The sequence below is a fragment of the Cyprinus carpio genome, chromosome B4 (genome assembly GCF_018340385.1).
Source record: "Cyprinus carpio isolate SPL01 chromosome B4, ASM1834038v1, whole genome shotgun sequence".
NCBI classification, from domain to species: domain Eukaryota; kingdom Metazoa; phylum Chordata; class Actinopteri; order Cypriniformes; family Cyprinidae; genus Cyprinus; species Cyprinus carpio.
In genome coordinates this window covers 19465033-19486841 of record NC_056600.1, presented here as the reverse complement: position 1 = coordinate 19486841, position 21809 = coordinate 19465033, and the positions used below count along the sequence as shown (strand labels likewise).

The 21809-nt window shown below is 35.0% G+C and overlaps 1 pseudogene; it reads right to left on the bottom strand.

Moving 5' to 3' along the window:
* Positions 1–337: 337 nt before the first annotated feature.
* On the bottom strand, positions 338–21212 carry LOC122137127 (annotated as a pseudogene).
* Between the last annotated feature and the right edge of the window lie 597 nt (positions 21213–21809).

Sequence of the window (21809 nt, the reverse complement as noted above, 5' to 3'; positions counted from 1 at the left end):
AATGACTGAAAGAAAATATGACAAACTAAACAAGCTAAACTATAAAAAGCAAAACAAAACTAAATAAAAACAAACACAAATAATAAATAAAGGGAACTGTTTCTGTGATTCCTTTTAAACTGCCATTTCAGGATCAAATCACCATTTCTAAACATATTCAAAGTTAAAATCATTGTTAGACGAAAGAGATATAGACAGAGACTGATCAATCAATCGAGATTAGATAGATAGATAGATAGATAGATAGATAGATAGATAGATAGATAGATAGATAGATAGATAGATAGATAGATAGATAGATAGATAGATGGATAGATTTCACATATCACAATGTTTATGTTTTTTATTGTAATTTTATTTACAAGCTGGTTTTATTACAGTTTGTTGATTGTTGACACTTGACATAGTCAAGTCTCTTTCACATATATTTAAAGTATATATATAAAAAAAATCAGATTGGTTAAAAAAAAAATAACATAGCATACGGGCAAGGAGTTATACAAACAAGAAATGGTTAATTTTGTTCTCCAGTAGCTTCTTAAAATGCCGTAATTTTGTTTTTTGTACATCAGTACAAGTACTATCCAGAGTCCTCTTTGTGTTTTTCCTTAACCTACTGATTTTATTTACTGAAATATTCTAACCAAGTAGGGTTTCAAACAAAATAAAAATAAACAAAAATAAAAGTTTAAAAATGTACTAAAGATAAACACATCACAGCTGTCAGACACACTTCACAGTATATCAGTCTGAATGAAAGGACAGAGTATGTGCAGTACATTTTGAAACAACCTTATAATATGACTGAGAAACAAATCTAAAACATGATGACGAACATGATTCTCGCTTAGTCCGGTGACCCAGAATCACACATTCTCTGTCTGTTTGTCAGCTCAGTGTGGACACAACAGAACCACCTGCTGTGCTCTGTGCCCTCACTGTGTGTATCCAGTATATTGTGTTTGTTCAGAAAACCAGAAACCTGCTGTCTTGAACCCAGAGCTCTCCAGCTGACTCACACAATGACCTATAGATAGTCTCATCTCTATTTCTCTTTCTGTGTTCTTCAGAGTTTGATTGTGTAAAAGCTTGTTTTGTAAATGACCTACTTGATTTTACATGAAAAAAAAGTTTGATCACTATTGTTATTACCACAGGATACCATGTTTTTGTTTCCGGATATGGAGGACAGTTGTTTAGGTTAAAATATCAATAAGAAATGAGCAATACATCCTTTGAAGTACACTGCCTAAAAAATAACTAGCTGAAAGAGTTAATCCAGGAAAAAGGAAAACTACATAATTCGAGATATAATTTATACAGCTAAATTTCTAGGCAATAATTTCAATAAAGTGCTGAAAACATATAACCAAAATAAGAAAATCACTAGGAAAAAAACAAAACAAAAAAACAAGCAAACCAAAAGAACAAAAACAAACAAAAAAGCTAAATAAACGAAAAAGCAAAACAAAAATATAACAAACAAATGAACAAAAACGAAAAGCAAACAAAGAGAACAAAACTAAACTATAAAAAAACAACAACAGGGAACTGCTCCTTTTAAACTCCATTTTCAGTATCGAATTGTCATGTATACACATCAAATGTTGAAATCATTACTAAAATAATAAAAGTACCAACATTTTTTCCTGAACATCAAGCATCTCGAGGCTTCTTTCAGCAAAACAAAAATATAACAAACAAATAAGTAAAACAAATGAAAAAAAAAAAAAAAAAAAGCAAACAAAAAGAACAAAGCTAAACTATAAAAACAAAAAAATAAACAACAGGGAACTGTTTCTAAAATTCCTTTTAAACTCCATTTTCAGTATCGAATTGTCATGTATACACATCAAATGTTAAAATCATTGATAAAATATTAAAAGTACCAAAAGTTTTCCTGAACATCAAGCATCTCCAGGCTTCTTTCAGTCCTCAACCTTGTTCTCCACCGTCTTTAGAACCGAATCTTCGCCCAAGATCTTACACAGTTCATTCAGTCTGAGCTGCATCTTAGGGATGCCTGCGAGCTGAGACTCCAAGCGTTGTTTTTCCTCGGTCAGTGAGAGCCGTGTGGCCGTATCCAGCTGCTCGAACCGCCAGCCGCCCTCTCCGTCAAACTGCAGCAGGTGTGTGTGGTATTTCCTGCAGATGGGTGAGAAGAGTATGAAGTTACATCATTTGATGAAATCTTATATATAGTTTAGGTGTGTTTAAACTTTCCATGCATTTTTTTGCTGTAGCAACTGGTAAAATGTTCCTTTATGCAAACTCAATCACTATAATTACCAAATAATTAATGTTTCTTCAATAAATATTTACATACTACTTCTATACTTTCAGAGAGAGATGACAGTTTAATGCATTCATTTAGTGCAATAAGAAAATTAAACAAAACATATTTACATAAACATTTAATCATGCTGAACTATATTATATACAGTATAAGATATTTTTCAATATCTACTGAATAACTTAGCCATCTACCTAATAGAATTTTGTTTTTCTGCAAACACTGATTCATCAATCAGAATTAATTAAAATATTAATTAGCTTATGTTATACAGTCCCTTCTTTCTTTCCTTAGCCATTTTCAAGAAAACTGCTAAAAACACAATCTTCCATCTGTATTTGACCCTCTAACTCTAGCATTTTCTATTCTAATTCTATTTTATCTTTTTGTTTTCTATTTTTTTATTTAAAAATACCTCTATCACTTGCACTCTATTTGTTTTCTGCTCTAACATTAGCTTTCTATTATTCTTTTTCTATTCTATCTACTTGTTTGAGTGTGTTTACATGTTTGTATGAGTTATGTTATACATATATATATATATATATATATATATACATACATACACACTGTATATATAAAAACTTGCTATGTGTACTGCGTAAAGCTAACCGATTCTTGTCATAGCACTTGGATTTTTTGGCTCTTTTGTTGATTTTGATTGCTTCTATTGTCCTCATTTCTAAGTCGCTTTGGATAAAAGCGTCTGCTAAATGACTAAATGTAAATGTACGATTATTTCAAGAAATGTAAAGTTTTATGTTTCTTACCATAGAGAGGGTCTATGGGTGATGGACAGCAAGGAGATACCAGCATCCTTTGCAGCCTGAAATATTTTACCCTCTACATCAATGCTGACCGCACTGGTGCACTCATCCAGCAAAGCATACTTAGGCCTGAAAAAAGTCATTGATTATTGTTATTATTTAAAATCAATTCAAACACATTAAAATAATATGTGCAATGACATCTTACTTGTGGTAAAACATGCGTGCCATGCCCATACGCTGTTTCTCGCCTCCAGAAAGAACATCTTTCCAGTCCAGCTCAGCATCCCACCCTGTAAACAGACTCAGTAGTGAATGACCTCAACTTCTCCAAAATAAATTTTTTTTTTTTTTTTCCTTCTCCAAAAATAAATGACCTAATGGCATTTTTAATTGGTGGAAAGCTGGCTCAAAAAACTGGGATCCTATTATACAGCACACAATAATTCTTTCAAGGATCAAAAAGAGATTTGAAATGGTGAAACACTTCAGTAATGCTAAATGGGAATTACATGTACAAACCTCCTTCCCGGGTAACTATCTGGTTTAGATTGACAATGTCCAGAATAACTTCCAGGTCCCTGTCTCTGTAACCCTTGTCATGCATGTCGTCCAGAGAGTCGGGGTAGATGACCTGGTCCCGTAACGTTCCGATGGACATGTATGGTCTGGAGAGAGGAAAAAACATTTAATATTTACTGATATTATGTCAGGTGAAGACAGACAGACAGTAGATAGATCCTGGCGGTGCATCATCTGCAATATGGAACAGTGATGGAGGACGGTAGCTGTTTTGAAACCTAGTGGGCCAGAGATCCCATCGATGAGTGTTGTCTGTACCTCTGTGGGATGTAAAACATGTGCTCGGGTGATGGTTTGTACAGAAGTCCGCCGTACACGGGCCACAGGCCACTGAGGATCCGGAACAGAGAACTTTTCCCGCATCCATTTGGCCCTGTGATCAGCAAATGCATCCCTTCCTCTACCTGCAAACAATATCCAGTTCCAGGAAGCTGAGTACAGTTCGCATGGTTCCATAAAAGGTACAGTATATAACGGCATACTTGTGATCTGATCTCAAACCCTACAGTTTAAAAAGTGTGGTGGTACTTTTCAATAACTGAAATGGAAATTGATGGATACAAACCAAAATATAAGAGTAATATAGACAAATTCTATATTAATGCAAGAACTGCTTTGCACAATGCCAAACAACATTCCCTTCATTACCTTGTCTTGACTTGTTTAGCACTATTCATGTTTGAGTTGCATGTGCAAATATAAAACTATGATCTTGACTGATAACACAAGATATATATCTACACTACAGTATAATTGTACGTGTATAGCAAATAGTGCATTTGTGACCAAATGTGTAGTACTAAAAGTTTAATGTTTAATCTTGTTTAACTCACCTTGAAGTTCAGGGAGGACCACAACCACATCTCCATTAGGAGTGATTATAGGCACATTTTCACAGACTATACCTTTATCCACATCAATCACTTTGCCTGTAGAAAGAGTGGAAAAATGTATACAATTGGACAGAGTTTTAGAATACAATCAAACTGAGGAATAAATATCTCTCATTAGAAAGTTATGGCACATTCCATACATACAGTACACATTGGTATCCATTTACTGTTTTTTAAAGCATTAGAGGCACATTTTATTGTTTTATTCAGTTGTGTGAGACCTATTAGGGATGTTTGACACATACATGTACAGTAACAATTACCTAATCATAAAATTAGCCTTCTAGAGCACTGTGGGGGAAAACAAGCAATGACTCTGTTTCCTCACATTTTGAAAGGAAATTGTAGTGTTGACATTATTCATCAAGTTTAACCATTCAACCACTGTAATTTCAGTTACTGTATTAAAAAAGAACAAAACAAACAAACTAAATAATGTAAAATAAGGTTGTTAATACCTACAAATTAGCACTTGATTCCAACTTGTTGGTCTATTTGATCTGAATACTTGTTTGCTAAACTGCAAAACCTAAAAAAAACTCCACAGACATAATAAATAAACATAATTTCAATTTAGATTTGTTTTATAATATATATATACTTTTCCAACTCTTAAATTATTATGTCTTTATTTAAAAGGTTTCTGGCATTATTTTTAAGTATACACCACCAGTCAAAAGTTTATGAACAGTAAGATTTTTAATGTTTTTTTTTTTTTATTCTCTTCTGCTCACCAAGCCTGTGTTTTTATTTGATCCAAAATCCAGCAAAAAGCAGTAATACTGTGAATTTTTTTTCCTATTTAAAATAATTGTTCTCTATTTGAATATATTTTCAAATGTACTTTCGTTCGATTCCCAGGGGAACACATGTTAGGTAAAAAATGTTAGCCTGAATGCACTGTAAGTCGCTTTGGATAAAAGCGTCTGCTAAATGCATAAACATGTAAAATGTAAATATATTTTAAAGTGTAATTTATTCCTGTGATTTCAAAGCTGAATTTTTAGCATAGTTTCTCCAGTGTTGCATGATCCTTCAGAAATCGTTCTAAATATTCTGATTTGCTGCTCAAAAAACATTTATTATTATTATGATTTTTTCTAATACTTTTTAATACTGACTCTAAGCTGACTCTAAGCTTTTGAATGGTACAGTGTATAATGTTTACAAAAAGCTTTTTTATTTCAGATAACTGCTTTTTCTGTATTTTGGATCAAATAAATGCAGGTTTGGTGAGCAGAAGAGAAAAACAAAAAAAAAAGAAAGAAAGATAAAAAATCTTACTGTTAAAAAACCTTTGACTAGTAGTGTATTTGTGGAAAATGCCTCCTGTGTCAATTAAGTTCCATGAATATTCTCTTTACATATCGCTTAACATTATCTCTACTTACATTTCATTCCAATAATATATATATAATATATATATATAGTCACTTCATTCTTAGGGGCATGACTGAGCAATTAAAGGAACAGTTCACCCAAATAATAAAATTCTGCCATTACTTTTGCTCCTGTTGTTTCCAAATCTTTTCTTTTTTTCTGTGGGTTTTAACCTTCCACATAAGACAAAAAGTCTTACAGGTTTAGACATGAAGGTAAGGTCATTTTTGGTTTTAGGTGAACACGTTCATCAGACCTTTGATTTCCAGAGGGCCATCGACGTGCATCTCAGGTCGGTTATCATCCCCGCTTATCATCTCCCCTGCGGTTGAGACGGCAGATGAACGTTTGTATATCCCCTTCTGGACTTCGTCAAATACCAAGAACAAGTTGTGCACACGTGCTGTGTAGCCAGCCAACTCGGTGACCTAAAGTACACAGAGCAAATGCATGTGATTGGAGTGATAGCGAGTCCTTTAGAGGCTGAGGTGACCCGACAACAGATAGCATTGCTCAACTGCTGTTTGTCAGATCCAAAGTAAGTGACCAGGTATTTGGGACACTTATGTAAACAAGTGACCTGAAATTTCTGCATTCTAGCATCAAAAATGCTAATCAGCCTTTGCTGAAACCATTGTGTGAAATTTGTGGCCTGAATGCTTAATCTGATCCAAAGCATGTGTTAGGAAGTGTTTAACCAGTGTTTTTCTTTGTTTAGGCAGACACATCACATCCCAAGAGCCTCGGCAAGAAACATTGTGCTTTCCTTCGGGGACTCAGTGTAGTCAACAGGAAAAATTCATCTCTGGAGAGTAACTTGTTAATTGACCTTCTAAGGTGTTGAGAATCTAGAGATGTTTTTTTCTCTCTAGCTTGATGTGCTCTGCTATTTATATATATATATATATATATATTTTATTTATTTTTAAATATAATGAAAATATTTTTAAATCTTATTTATTTTTAAATATAATGAAAATATTTTTAAATACTATTATTGCTTATACTTAACTTATAGTCATAGAATTAGACATGCTATTTTCTTCAAGCTTCTGCTGTGACTTCCAATTGAGTAAAACTATCAAAAAGGACAACAAGTACTTGTTCAAATACCCACACTTGTGGTCTTTGCACTTAAACACATGTCTGCTTACAGTACTTGACATATTTCCTGTACTTGGTCCAACTGTTCAAGAGGGTGTGAAGACTTAAGGGTGTGAAGACCCAAGCGTTAAGTGCACAGGGCCTTGCCGTTTTTAGGACCTGGGACAGTCTTGCACACTTACTTCCTGTTGCGTGCACGTGCTCTCATGTGGCCAAGACCACAAGTGCGGGTATTTGGACAGGCCCAAAATGCAGGGCAGAGAATTGGTTCCACCCATCAGTTGTTGAATGGATGGAGACAGAGCTGAATGCAAGCTTGCAGTCGGCCGAGTTTTTGAGAACAAAGTTAAAAAGTTTGTCATTTCACCAGAAGATCAAAATGCATTAGTGCATTAATTTACGATACTTAAAGGGGCCTGTATTGTAAAGTGTTAGCCTAAAATAAAATAAAATAAAATAAATTAAAGTTAAATACAAATATTAAAAATAAATAAATAAACAAATAAAAAAAACCTAATAAATAGACAAAAGCACATAACAAAATTACTAAAACTGAAATGAAAAAAAGTACAATAAATAAATAAATAAAAAGTATGGTCACATCCATAACAAGCCAACAACTTTGCTCCTCAATAAACTAATTTGCTGCTTATAAATAGTTTGTAAGGTAGTTTTAAGGGTTAGTTCACCCAAAAATGAAAATTCTGTCATTAATTGCTCACCCTCATGTCATTACAAACCTGTAAGACCTTTGTTCATCTTCAGAACCACAAATGACACAATTCAACTGTATTTTACGAAGCTAAGAGAATACTTTTTGTGCGCAAAGAAAACAATAAAAAACAATTTACTTCTCCCCGAGTTACAATTTTGGAGAGTACCCCAGAACGTAATCAATGTAATCTGCGTTGTTTTCCTTCAACATGCGCGCGCTAATAAACATAAACAACAATGATTACGTTGATAGCTTTTTGGGGTACTCTGCAAAATAGAAGACGGTAACTCCGGGAAAATAATTGATGAATTATTGTAAATCATTGTTTCTTTGCGCAAAAAAAATTTCTCTGAGCTTTGTAAATTACGACTGACACCCTGATATTAAGGTCATTTTTCAATTGCTAACGTTTTCTGTGTGTGATAGTGGTACTATCTTGCCTTCTATGGGAGGGTCAGAGAGCTCTCAAGAATTCATCAAAAAATATCTTAATTGGTTTGAGACGAACGAAGGTCTTACAGGTTTGGAACAACATGGAGGGTGAGTAATAATGACAGAGAATTTTCCTATTTTGCGGTGAACTAGCCTATCTAAGTTTAGGTATTGGGTAGAATCTGGGATTTTAGAATATGGTCATGGCAGAATATACGTACTCAAAATAGCCAATATGTTTAACGGGGTCATGAACATGCGAAACCAAATTGCCTGATTCTTTTGCAATAAGAGGTCTTTGTACTATTAAAACTCCTGCAGTTTCTAGCTTAAGACGTCCTCCCCATTAAGCAATAATACTGTGAATTTTTTTACTATTGGCCCCAAAATAATTGTTTTCTATTTGAATATATTTTCAAATGTACTTTAGATTCGATTCCCAGAGGGGAACACATGTTAGGTAAAAAATGTTAGCCTGAATGCACTGTAAGTAACCTTTGGATAAAAGTGTCTGCTAAATATATAAAAATGTAAAATGTAAATATATTTTAAAAGTGTAATTTATTCCTATATTTAGCATAATTTCTCCAGTTGCATGATCCTTCAGAAAATCGTTCTAATATTCTTGATTTGCTGCTCCAAAAAACATTTATTATTATTATGATTTTTTTTCTAATACTTTTTAATACTGACTCTAAGTTTTTGAATGGTATAGTGTATAATGTTACAAAAGCTTTTTATTTCAGATAACTGCTAATCTTTTTACTGTATATTTTGGATCAGAAATAAATGCAGGTTTGGCGGTGAGCAGAAGAGAATTCTTAAAAAAAAGAAAGAAAGATAAAAAATGCTTACTGTTAAAAAACTTTTGACTAGTAGTGTATTTGTGGAAAATGCCTCCTGTGTCAATTAAGTTCCATGAATATTCTCTTATCATCTCTACTTACATTTCATTCCAATACCTTACATTTCATAGAAATATATGTATATATATATATATATATATATATATATATATATATATATATATATATATATATATATATATATATATATATATATTGTCACTCATTCATTCGGGGCATGACTGAGCAATTAAAGGAACAGTTCACCCAAATAATAAAATTCTGCCATCACTTTTACTCATGTTTTTCCAAATCTGTACAATTTTCTTTCATCTGTGAGTTTTAATGTTCCACATAAGACAAAAAGTCTTACAGGTTTAGACATGAAGGTAAGGTCATTTTTGGTTTTAGGTGAACACGTTCATTGGGACCTTTGATTTCCAGAGAGGCCATCGACGTGCATCTCAGATTCGGTTATCATCCCGGCTTTATCATACTCTCCCCCTGCGGTTGGGGATGGCAGATGAACGTTTGTATATTCCCCTCTGGACTTAAGTCCAAATACCAAGAACAAGTTGTGCACACGTGCGTGTAGCCGGCCAGCCTCGGTGACCTCAAGTACACAGAGCAAATGCATGTGATTTAGATTGATAAGCGAGTCCTTAGAGGCTGAGGTGACCCGACAACAGATAGCATTGTATAACTGCTGTTTGTCAGGATCTGAAGTAAGTGACCAGGTATTTGGGGACACTTATGTAAACAAAGTGACCTGGAAATTTCTGCATTCTAGCATCAAAAATGCTAATCAGCCTTTGCTGAAACCATTGTGTGAAATTTTGTGGCCTGAATGCTTAATCTGATCCAAAGCATGTGTTGGAAGTGTTTAACCAGTGTTTTTCTTTTTGTTTAGGCAGACACATCACATCCCAAGAGCTCCTCAAGTAAGAAACATTGTGCTTTCCTTCCGAGGGGGACTCAGTGGAGTCAACAGGAAAAATTCATCTCTGGAGAGTAACTTGTTAATTGACCTTCTAAGGTGTTGAGGAATCTAGAGTTGTTTCTCTCTGTGATGTGCTCTGCTATTTATATATATATGTATATCTATATATATATATATATATATATATATATATATATATATATATATATATATATATATATAATATTAATAATATTATTATTTATTTTTTTTTTTAACTGTATGTGCTTATACTTAACTTATAGTCATAGAATTAGACATGCTATTTTCTTCAAGCTTCTGCTGTGACTTCCAATTGAGTAAAACTATCAAAAAGGACAACAAGTACTTGTTCAAATACCCACACTTGTGGTCTTTTGCACTTAAACACATGTCTGCTTACAGTACTTGACATATTTCCTGTACTTGGTCCAACTGTTCAAGAGGGTGTGAAGACTTAAGGGTGTGAAGACCCAGGGCGTTAAGTGCACAGGGCCTTGCCGTTTTTAGGACCTGGGACAGTCTTGCATTACTTACTTCCTGTTGCGAATGCGATGCTCCTCATGTGGCCAAGACCACAAGTGGCATTTTCTCTGGGACAGGCCCAAAATGTAGAGGGCAGAGAATTGGTTCCACCCATCAGTTGTTGATTGATGGAGACAGAGCTGAATGCAAGCTTGCAGTCGTGGCCGAAGCTTTTTGAACAAAGTTAAAAAAGTTTGTCATTTCACCAGAAGATCAAAAATGCATTAGTGCATTAATTTACTTATACTTAATGGGACCTTGTATTGTAAAGTAAGTTAGCCTAAAAATAAAATAAATTAAAGCTAAATACAAATATTAAAAATAAATAAATAAAACAAATAAAACAATAACTCTAATAAATAGAGCAAAAGCACATAACAAATTACTAAACTGAAATGAAAAAAAAGTACAAAAATAAATAAATAACAAGTATGGTCACATCCATTAACAAGCCAACAACTTTTGCCTCAATAAACTAATTTGCTGCTTATTAATAGTTTGTAAAGGTAGTTTTAAGGGGTTAGTTCACACCCAAAAATAAAAAATTCTGTCATTAATTATACCTCATGTCATTTACATAAACCTGTAAGACCTTTGTTCATCTTCGAAACACAAATTGTACAATTCAACTGTATTTCTTACCTGCTAAGAGATACTTTGTGCTATAGCAAAGAAAATAATAAAAACAATTTACTTCTCCCAGGAGTTACAATCTTTCCACCATTTTGGAGAGTACCCCAGAACGTGAATCAATGTAATCCGCGTTGTTTTTTCCTTCAACATCACCTTGCGCTACCAAACATAAACAACACATACGTTGATAGCTTTTGGTGCTCTGCAAAATGAAGCAATAACTCGGTTTTCATAATTGGCGCATTATTGTAATCATTGTTTTCTTTGCGCCCTTTCTCAGAGCTTACTAAAATCGAACTTCAGGCCCCTGATATTACATGGTCTATTCTTCCGATGTCCTTAAGTACGTTTCTGTTTGTTGATAGTGGTAATATCTTTGCCGTCTATGGGAGGGTAAGAGAGCTCTCAGAATTCATCAAAAATATCTTAATTTGTGTTTGAAGACGAACGAAGGTGAACAACATGAGAACTTCATTGAGGGGTGAGTAATTAATGACAGAATTTTCATTTTGGGTGAAAAATCCCTAATAAGTTTTTAGGTATTTGGGTAGAATCTGGGATTTAGAATATGGTTGGTGCAGACATCTAATACTAATAAATAGCCAAGTATGTTTAATAATACGCATGCTAAATTATAAACTAGTATAACAGTGAGAATTGGGTGCCTGTAACTAAAGTGTTAACCAATTCACCTCCACTCACACTTTTTTAGCATTTCTTTGAGAAAAATGTAAAAATATTAATTATTAACAAATCACATGCAGGTGCTAGTTTGACACAAGTAAATTAGACAATTGTTAGACAATTAATTCTATTTTTAAAAAGGTCTGAAATATAGAGTGTTTGTCGCGTGCTTTATATTATCTAACACTGTGTACTGGACACAATCAGCATCTGTGAAGCGAGCTCTCTGACTGATGCTTTCTATTATTTCACCAGATGGTGGATTAAAGTTGCCCAGCAGGCTTAGTCACAGAGTGGCAGTTGATGCATCCACACTGATCACAAGCCTACGTATTAAGATTCCGCAGCTTTCACTTCTGCGCATGACATCCACATCCTTTGTGGTTTTCAGTCGATCCTGTAGTCGTGATCTTGCCCTTGCTGTTTGTACTGCTAACAAAGAAAAATGTTATTTTTTTGTCATGACAGTGTAAGGGGTTTTCATAGTTCCCATCAACTTTTGTTGTAGAATTTATGAATATAATAATAAAACAAAGTGTTACAAAGCAATATATTGAGTGGTGGAATGGTACACAGATGTCACGGGTTTGATATGTACCGCAGGAAAACTCGGTTTTGGGTTCACGGTTCTATACGATTTTGGTACAACAGAAAAAAAAAATCAAATCTACTAATGCCTCTCGGTTTCTTTTCATTTTATTTTTGAACAGACAGTAGTACAAAATTAAAAAAACAAAATCCACCTAGATTTTGAAAATACTAAATCGATTATACATTATGTTAAATATATATACTGTATAATATGTATATATATATATATAGTAAAGTTTCATAAAATATCATTTACATACACAAAATATCATTTGCATACATATTATATATTTAGTTCTTACATATAAACAAGGGGAAAAAAACAGTGCGGTGCACATAACATAGCCTATATAAGCTTGATTTCAGGATTCATTTTGTGTGGCAGACTTAATTTGTTCAAAGAAAGGAAACTCAAATTGCAGAAACCGACATCCTATTTGATTTCTTTATTTTACAAAAGCACAATGTTTTGTTTTCACTGTGAGTATACTCAAATAAAAGCAGACCTTTTTACAGGTGATGCATTATTAATAAGACAATAAGCATTTAAAGTTTATTCTGCTGGGTATAAGAGCAACAGTTGATGTGATCGCGCCGCGTGCGCGACACACACACACACACAAAACATCATCAGTTCCAGCAGTGCTACAAACTTGACAGAGCAGTTAGTACTTTATCAAAATAAAACACAGTAAACCAAACAATCAGCATGCCTGCCCTCTAATCAAAGCCTATAATTTACATAATAAATAATAGTTTAGCATTCAATACGTTACATTGCAAATATGGAATATTATGGAATATTTGGATTCTGTGCTGAATGAGAGAGGTATGCAATACGACACACGTAAAGCTCCATTTCGCAAACAGTTGAGTGCACAAGCCTTTAAAAGTATACTCCTTTTTTTGTCAGTCTGTGAGAGACCATTCAGAGTCAGCACATGGTCACTGTCCTAGTGGGCTTTGTTTTCAAGTGCGCAACTCACCAGCATTCGCTGTTGTTCTGCTGGAGGACGGTTATCAAACAGCATTGCATTGCTGCAAGTGCCCCCTTCTGGATTGGGGATGAATTGCCTGTATTCGTTTGTAAGGCCTGCACGCACCAAACCGAGATGTCCTTACCATATGGAAGCAGATTAGTCTCAAATATAATTCACGCAAAAAACACGATCACACATTCAATGCGTAGACAATTTTCACATGCATGAAACCTAATTAACGTACACACAAAAAAAATTCATACGTGCGTGAAAAAAAATATATATATTCACAAAAAAGCAATTCACAGCGCAAAATAAATTATATATTTCATAAAATACATTTCACAAATGCAAAACACAATTCATAGATATACAACTGTGCACAAAAAACCTTTGAAATGTTTAAAATGTACGAGTGTCTGATGTACAAACCGTCATTTACTACGAATCCACTCGGATTTGGTGTTTGTGTGTTTTTGAGACTTTCCTGTCAGAGCTCTCTTCCCCGTGGGTCTGTCGTACTCTTTAGCCAATCAGATGCGAGCTTACCATTCAACCAATCATATCATAGCCACTGAGAGTGCATTCAGAAGCTCGCATGCAATCGGGGGAGACGTCAAGAGATGAAGCCCATAGAAGCCCTGGCGTTACATTTTAAAATACTATACAAAATAATTAAAAAGAATACTCCTGCTCACTCACGCCAAAGAACTCCCCGCTCAAGCTCGCCGTCTCTGCAAGATTAAAGATGGCAGTTTGCACGCACAGCTACTAGAAGATTTACATCTGTCAGACAGGTTGCTGATGTCATCAAGCTTAGTTTGAGTCCTGCGCGTCAGAAACGGAAGTGCTAAAAATCGCTAAAAATGGGCTTCACTTGTCTCAATTGAGTTTCCAATTGGGTAGCTGTGTCCATATCTTTTACTGTCTATGGGATTACTGGATGTAAAGGCTTAATTAATCCGTTCTAATTAATCCATATGGCGCAAAAGGGTGCGCAGAATCGTGCTCCTTGAGATGCAGTCTCAGTGGCTTATGATATGATTGGTTGAATGGTAAGCTCGCATCTGAATTGGCTAAAGAGTACGACAGACCCGCGTGGGAAGAGAGCTCTGCCAGGAAAGTCTCAAAAACACACACACACAAATCCGAGTGGATTCGTAGTAAATGACGATTTGTACATTCAAACACTCGTACATTTTAAACATTCAAAGGTTTTTGTGCACAGTTGTATATCTACGAATTGTGTTTTGCATTTGTGAAATGTATTAATAATGATAATAAATTTTTTATTTTGCGCATGTGAAATTGCTTTTTGTCAATATATATTTTTTTTTCACGCACGTGAATTTTTTGTTGTGTGTACGTGAATTAGGTTTCTCACTTTTGTGGTACCATTTAGACTATTGGAATTTAATTTCCATCTGGAATTTAAATAAGTCACTTTTGTGGTACCATATAACCGTGACAGTTCAGTACGAAAACTTGTATCGTTCCACCCCTTCAATATATATATATATATATATATATATATATATATATATATATATATATATATATAACTAGATATATATATACACGTGTGTGTGTTGTGTGTTTGTGTGTGTGTGTGTGTGGTGTAATGTCCAGTGCTGGGGTAAGTTACTTTACTCTAAAAAAAAGTATTACTAGCTACTAGTTAATGTGCAATTAGATTACTGTACTAATTTCTCTAAATGTACTGCATTACTTAAATGTCAACCTTGACCATTTGAACAATACAAAAATAGACATGAAACTGCTTTTAATTCGTTCAAAATAAAAAAATACATATACAATTGAATATTTTGTATTCCATTTTGACGTTAAATCCACTATTGTTTTATATAGAAAATGTTTCTATAGTTTATACAGTATTTAACATAATTGCATCAGAAGTAACGGTAATTAAATTACAGAAAAAAATAAAAGTAATCCGTTACTTTACTTTTTTAAGGGAAAATAATTCAAATGATCATTAATTAATGGTCATTAATTCCTAAGTATTCATTACACCCAACACTGGTAAGTGGCTGCTGAAAACTCACATTACCAACAAAGGAATAAATAAAATTTTTAAACATATTTAAAAAGAAAACTGGTTCTTTTACATTGTAATTATATTTCACAAGTATTGCTGTTTTTACTGTATTTCTGATCAAATAAATGCAGCCTTGGGGAAACATAAGAGTCTCTTTCAAAAACATACAGTTTAACATAGATCTTAGAATTTAGCATTTATTTCCCTTTATGTAAAAGGGATATAATTGTGAAAAATGTCAAGAAAGAAGAGCATGTTTACCTAGGTTTACCTCTTTATAAGAAGACATGATCCTTTCAATGGCATCCGCCCCTGAGGCCAGTAGATTGCGAGCTGTTGTAAAGCCCCGCTCTGTTTCTTTCACTCACCAACACTTGTGTCTGACCGTCAGCCAGCTCTTTAAGAAGCAAATGAATATGAAACATGACATCTTAAAGCAAATACTACTCTTATATGACCTATATTTCTGAAATCATTAAAATAAAGCTCGACAGAAATTGCAATGAGACTGTATATATAGTACAAACTACACTTCCACATACCGTTGTCAGCAAAGCCAGTGGCAGTGATAATGGGCACTGCCACCATAACCAGGCCACTTCCACTCCAGACGTACTTCATGAGGAACTGTTCAATCATGATGTACCCACAGACGTTTTGGATAGAATGAGGTTCATCTGCTCTGCCAGGGCACTATAACACTTCTGCAGCTGCCTCATCTCCACCTGCCACATGAGAACAGATATACCAATGATTGAGAGACTTCAAAGTAAATGGCTAGCTATGGAAATCAGAAATTAATTAGATTAAACAGAATTGCAAAGTTTGCTTACAGTAATAACAAACACAGACTATATAGGCCTTCTTATGCCATGACCAGTGTTGGGCAAGTTACTCTGAAAATGTAATCAAATTACTCCTTTTAAAAGTAATCACGTTACTGTTCTGATTACTTTATTTTAAAAGTAATTAGTAATTAGTTACATTACTAGTTACGTTACTTTTTTCTCCATGAAAATTATGAAATCCCAGCATACAGGCTCCTGATAAATATTTGTTATTAAAGCATCAACATTCACAGAACACTGTTATTTTTAACTAAAGCAAGCAGCTGCTGCGTGCATGGTTTGACATGACAGAATTTCAGCAAAGAGCACTGCATTTATAATCTCTAAAAGACATCTCTGTTCATTGCAATCTCACAAATCTCTGTTATAACACAATAAATATATGCATAAATGAATCTTTCATAATGTCTACAATTCGTGTGTTATAATAAGAGGATTCGTGAGCATGCAAATTTCAGCACTGCATTGCTCAACGCTGCAAACATGTGTGTTTATAACCTAAATAGAAACTATATAATGCATACCCTTGCACCTGTTAATCGTTTATATTTTATATTAGTTCGTGTTGCTTTTGTGCAATAGATGAATAACAATTTTGTTTAGATATTTCTATTTTGCGGGAGTCCCTTGAATCATTTTATTCTCCCACCTCCCGCACACACACAAGTGTCTACACGCTCGCAGCACTCTTGTCCCGTGCCAACACTTTGTTGCGTCGGGTCTCACGGGGAGCAGGTCTCTAATCCACTAGCACTTGACTCGACAGTGCGTGTGCTATATACTTTTTACAATATCTAGATTATAAAACACTGTATTCTGTCAGCAATGTAACGCGGACAGTAACGTATAGAGACCTCGGCTTGTAACTATATTCTAATCACCTTTTTTTACTCTAATTAATTAATTTTGAAAATTATAACGTGTTAAATTACTCCTTTACTAAAAAAGTAATCAAATTACAGTAACACGTTGCTGCCCAACACTGCGTGCATGACTACAGAATTTGCAGTAATTACACTGAAAACTGGTAGCTAGCATCGAAATTAACTGGTTTTAAGTTGAAACAAAAAGCTATGAGTTAAATCAAACAGAAATACCTATTTTATGGTAACAATTATAGGCTACCTCTTTTTACAATGTATAATGTATAGGGTATACAATTCATATTATCTAGGCTATGTAACAGGGAAAGGGTATGTGTATATATGACTGCATATACATACATGAAGACTGCAGCCTATATGGCAGAAAAAAATTATTTATATAATCTATATGTTTCTGTCTATCTATCACAACAAGGCTTTCAAAAACGTTTTGTCAAACTAACATAAGCTTGACAAACCTCTTTGTAGTTTAAAAAAAAAAAAAAAAAAAAATAGCTATATATATATATATATATATATATGTACATTGTAAAAAAAAAAAGAGCTGTAGTTTTTACAAATTAATTTTGGCAGCTGTGGTTGCCAGAATAATTTTGTAAAAAATACAGAAAAACCGTAAACACATTTACGGCCAAAACCCGTAAGTTTTACAGTAAAAACTGTGATTTTACAAACAAGAAAAATTGAATGTAAACCATAATCAACTCAACAGTGCACACTGCGGTAAAAAATCTGTTTTGTACCTTTACCAACTGGACAAACCACCATAATGCAGGTGGTAAAAGAGAAAGCCACATGAAAGAAATCAGAGCTCATCACAAGTACTTCGCCACAAGCAGGTGCACAGAGTCATTCATGCAAACACCAAACACCATCATGGTAACACACATGACATACTTAAATAATGCAATAAACTTTCATTAACAGAAGAAGATGTAACATAAAGCCCAAATGTACATAACTGATAACAAAAACTATAAAAAAACATGATTATTTAAACACAAAATACTTTTCAAATGTGGATGTCATGCAGGGAATTCGGGAATATCAGTTTAACAGTTTTTTTGACTGTAATTATACATTGATTTTGTTATTTTTACTTCTACCAACTGTAAAATTAACAGCATTTTACTGTAAAAGTACACCATTAAATGTCTGGGTTAGATCTTACAGTTTTTCCCTGTATATAGTAACGGAAACCTACTTGTTAACCTATCCGAACGCGTTTTTTTTTTTTTTTTTTTTTGGTAGTGTTATTACCAAATTTTACAGTTAAAATTAACACTTATTTTTTTACAGTGTAGTTATATGAATGTTCTTAAAGTGTCCAATTTAATTCTCATTGTTCTTTAACATCCCACACATTTTGAAATTTGTGTTCTAATTCAAATTTTTGTTTTTTTGGAAACGAGTTCCTTACATCCATTTGAGTTTACTAAATAAGGGATCAGCTTCATTGAAGCCAGTTCACTTAATGCTTATACATAATCTAATAATTTAACTGAAATTTAGGAATGGAATCCCAATTCAGTTATGTATGGAAGCTCATTTCTGGCACTTATATATAAATATAGGCCTATATAAAGAATTTGATTTAGATTTTTTTTATTTCAATTAAAAAAATGAAATTATGTTGGTAAAATCAACATATGGTCCCTGACCAACAAAACCAGTCATAAGTCGCACGGTTATATTTTGAAGCAATACTCAACAATACCACTTATAGATATTTCTTGTATGCCAAAAATCATTAGGATATAAATGTAAAGATCATGTTCCATGAAAATATTTTGTAAATTTCCTACCATTAATATATCAAAACTCAATTTTTTGATTAGTAATATGCATTTGCAAATGACTTCATATGGACAACTTTAAAGGGTTAGTTCACCCAAAAAATGAAAACTAGGCTAGCTGCGTTTTTACTCTTTCAGACGAATCCAGTCTTTGATCTTTCAGGCTCTATCATTCAGAGTCAGCGGGTGTTGCAAATCGCTTTAAGTCCCAAAAGACATGAAACAAAAAGCACCCTTCCCATAAAAAAAACAAAAGTGTCTCACACGGCTCCGGGGATAAACAAGAGGCTCTCCTGTACTGTTGACTCAATGCGGCTTTTGTATATTCAAAACGTAATAATACTCTTGAAATCTAACTTGCGCTCAGTGTTGTAAACAGAACAGTTCCCCGGGAATTACATATGAGGTCAGCTTTGTGCAAGCGCCACTCAGAAGATGGCGCACACGGAACACAGAGGAGAGCTCAAAACAAAAACGGTCACTAATTAGAATTACAAAACGAGGATTTGTAAAGAAGAATTTCGAGGACTTTGATATAAAGCCACAGAGGAGACTGGTTTTCCTTTGCTAAAGTCAGAAACTTTGCTTCTTTTTGATCCTTTAAACAAACGTTGGTTTTTTTCATGAGACTCACTCGTGCATGAATGTGCAAAGCTGACCTCATACGCTGCTTCCGTACTGCTTCAGATGTGCAACTGTTGGCACAAATAGATCTAAAGATTATTTTAGATTATATAGATTAAAGTGATTATTAAGTTTTGAATATGGATGTTTTCTTACAAAAACGCATCGAGTTGCTACAGGAGTCCGTGTGAGACACTTTTTTATGGATGGGAACTTTTTATTTCACGTCTTTTGGACTAAAGCAATGCAACACCTGCTGACTGCAATGATAGAGCTTGAAAGAGCCAACAGTGACAATTTTATCTTCTATAACTCCGACTCAGATATGATTCATCTGAAAGAAAGAAAGTCATCACCTAGGATGGGCCTTGGGGGTGCCCGTAAAACGCAGCCTAGTTTGTTCATTTTTGGGTGAACTAACCCTTAAACCCTAACCCTTTTTTGCAACCCTCACGAGATTCCAGATTTTCAAATAGTGGTATCTCAGCCGCCAATATTGTCCTAAACTAATAAACCATACATCAATTACGAAAGCTTCATTCATCTTTCAGATAATGTATCAATCTCAATTTCAGAAAAACTGACCCCTTATGACTGGCTCTTGTGGTCCAGGGTCACATATGAATGATGTGCTTCTTCACCATAAGTGCCCTATAAAATGTGACTTTCTTTGCATATGTATAAGATTTTTATATACAGTACAGTATGTAGGCCTATGCACATGTGCACACTGTGTCTGACACTTTTTTAAAAGTCCTCTGTTATCACACATTTGCACTATATGATTGATGCATATCCTCGCTTTATCCCCCCCAGAAAGCAATTACTAATGTTATATTGATTTTTATACTACTCTCGCACATGTGCATTATGCGTTTCCTCAACCGGATGTCCCCTATAGAAGGCGCTCTCCTCTGCATTGGCTATTATTCTGGAGTGCACATAACGCAAGTAGCCCTTCCTGTGCGCCTCCTCCGCCACCAGCTTATACCGAACCGCGGGCGAGCAAAGCGCGCAGAACCTTCGCCGTGGCGAACACCACCAGACCCGCTAACAGAGTCGGTCCGGTTGCGTTCGCCGCACCGCGAGATCTCGCAGTCTGTATTAAAGTATATGAAGTCAGTATCACGTCCAGGATGGGTTTGGTGAGGTTTGAGTACAGATGCGCAATCGACTGCGAGAACATCATCACATCCTCGGTTAGAGACTGGTCCGGGTTCGCCAGCCTCCCGTCCATAATTGCTGACGCTTATAAGAGTCTGATCGGTGAAATACTTTTTATATGCATGATCCACCAAACGCGTGCGGAAACGCGAGCGAGCGCGAGCTTGCACTACCAGATAACGGATCGCGCTGTTGACGAATGTGGGCCGGGATGGCGATCAGAAGCCATTTCCATCCGTTTGACCATGAAGCTCCGCGGCTGCTTCTTCTAACAATCGTTTTTCCCCACTATGTTTACCATCCAACCTGCCACATAAATCGAAGAGAAACGTCCCGCGAAACCAGAGCTCGTGAATGTGACACATAGTAAACCGCATTGTCTTTTGTTACAAACGCTCGGGAAGGGGACCGATTTTAACCAGTGCGAAGAATCTGGCTTGAAGACTTCCGGTCATTGACACGGGGGAGTTACTAAGGTCTAGAGGCGGTCTCTGGTGCTAGCTTTATGAGTGGGTAGGTATCAACCCCATTCTCATGTCCCGGTGCAGACAGTGTTTGTTCTTGGAGATGGTTTTCCGGTTGAATTTAGTTTGTTTGCAGATAGATGGGGTAAAGCGGATTCCTCTCGTCGATCGTTAGGCCGTGCGCGGCCGCCAGGAAACACCGCTGCTCTTTTTCCGCCGCAGTGCTTCTGATTCCAGCTCACTTTTGATGCGGCATGAAGGATTTTGCTCTACTTTTTAGATGATAATCCTTCATTTTACAAAAAGAAGTCGTTTGCCATCGTCAGTGTGGATTGTTTCCAACATTACCTTCCAGAGGGTCACTCAATGTCTTAAACAGATAATAGATGACATATAATTCATTGTGCCGTAAGGTTGAAACTGGCGGAAGCCCGCTCTAGAGACGTTTTGGTTCCGTCTGTTTGGTGGTCACTTTTACTTGGCTGGTCACGCCCAACACGCTACGCTGATTGAGCTTCCGGGGCCCTGGTGACGGGAAAAATATATGATTAAGATATACATACGGCAGTCGGCAACAGAATGGTCGGT